Source organism: Cavia porcellus, unplaced genomic scaffold (genome assembly GCF_034190915.1).
Source record: "Cavia porcellus strain 051 isolate PalLab524CR breed Dunkin Hartley unplaced genomic scaffold, mCavPor4.1 scaffold_7, whole genome shotgun sequence".
Classification (NCBI taxonomy): domain Eukaryota; kingdom Metazoa; phylum Chordata; class Mammalia; order Rodentia; family Caviidae; genus Cavia; species Cavia porcellus.
Window position 1 is genome coordinate 8,250,543 of NW_026947490.1, and position 2,035 is coordinate 8,252,577.

The window sequence follows — 2,035 nt, forward strand, 5'->3', positions numbered from 1 at the left end:
GAGGTTGAATGTTAATTTGTGGACTGAGTAATGTATATACTCTAATCAATGGGTTTGAAGGATATAGGTTAAAATATGTATTTTTCTATATATTTTCTATATATGTAGGACAATCTCTATAATTGCAATAAATGGCCTCCTATCTAAAATAATTCTACGTGATAAAATTTACAATTTTATCAAAAAACTGCACAATCAAAAAACTGCACAATCTTTCTAAGTGATGTTCTCTATCATTTCCATGCAAGTGTCACTCTTCCTCCTGAATCACGATTCCATATCCATTCTCTCTTACTTATCCTTAGCATTCCTACTGTCGTGTTTCTGTTGTGCCAATTATCAGGGGTCCAGCTCTGTATTTTCAAAGGATGTGTTTAATGGCTTACTGCTAGTCACTGCTGATTCATAGTATTCAAATTTATCATCCATCATTTACCCATCACTAGACAATGTGTCTCACACTCAATAGAGGGAAAAAAATTACACTTATTTAGAAACAGTAGAAACAGAGAAGAACCATAAAAATATTTAAAGACAAGTCAGCATCTAAAAGGATTTAGGCTTTCTAGTGTAGACTATGAATGAGTATATTTTTACATTTCAAAGTCAGTCATTTTCCATATATCCTTCAAAAACATAAAGCCTTCCTAATCTCAAATGGCAGGAAGACTTTGTGTGCTTAATGTCTCAGTTCCTATTGCATATTTGATACATTCTGATAGACACTAAGAAAAAATACAAATATCATCACACTTCATGTTCATTCCAATATGTCTACAATATGTGTCTACCTGAGCCTTGGTTAGATTGGGCTTGGGATACACTCCCTTGTAGGTTCCCAACTGACTGATCAGATCAATTGTCACTGACTAGATGTCCAGAGATGTCACTATTTGTTTCACATTTTCTTTCATACTATATACATATCAAGGTGCAAAACTTAAAGTGTAGCCCATAGGGAAGACAATCTCATTGCCATAGTTTTCTAGACATTGACATAATGTACCAATCCATCTGCAAACTCTGATTGGATTTTATTCCTCCCTTTTCATCATTTACAATTCCCAATGTGTCCATATATGTGATCTGAGAAAGAAGTAGATTGTGTCATGGGGGTCTTGGCTCCTGTTCATGCAGCCAGATTTATTTTTCTGACTATCTTTGTTCTTGTATGAACTACTTCCACCTCACATAGAATTCCTGTTGAATCTGCATGACTTTATAATACATCAGTTGGACACAGCTCGTGGTAGACAGTCACTGATATATATTCACTCTATGTTCCTGGTCAAGTTTGATTTACCTCTACCAGGACCTAGTGGCATCCCAGGAAATTAAGTTACATTAAGTCTCACTTCAGGTTAAAAAACCTCGTTTTATTATAAGTATGTTGCTCCCATTATGATTTACTGGCTGGGGCTGCTGTTAATTTCTAGACTGCATTTGTTTTGTATCATAGATGAACTCAATAACATAAGGCTTTTGTGATTGTTAAGTTAAGCCAGAGAGATGTTTTCTTCTGTACCTGCACTGGTAGAATACTTCCTTTCACCTGATCCTAACTAAAGCTATGTGTATATGCCACAGATTTATTTCTAGGTGGTGAGCCTGTTTGTTCCAAAACTCAAAAAAAAAGTGCTTCAGGCCACCTGCTTCCTTACTTCTTGTTGGAGATGTAAGAGATTTAATCCTTTATTACATATTTGTATATATGTAAATTAGATTATGATAAATTATATATTTCATGTGAACATATTTATAAAATATAGAAATATTTGTGTAAATTTTAACAAAAGCTTATTTTACAAAATATTTGAGAATATTTAGACATTTTAAAAACAGTGAATGAGAAATCAGAAAACTATTTAGTATTTGAGGAAGAGTAAATGGATCCTAAGATTAATGTAATCCCCTGTTCAGGGATGATGAGCAGTCATCCTCCATCTCTAAACAGATTTTTGTTGCTATTCTGTGCTAACTGTAATCTGATACCAAATAACTCACCAATTATAAGTATCTTTATATGTGTCTCCTT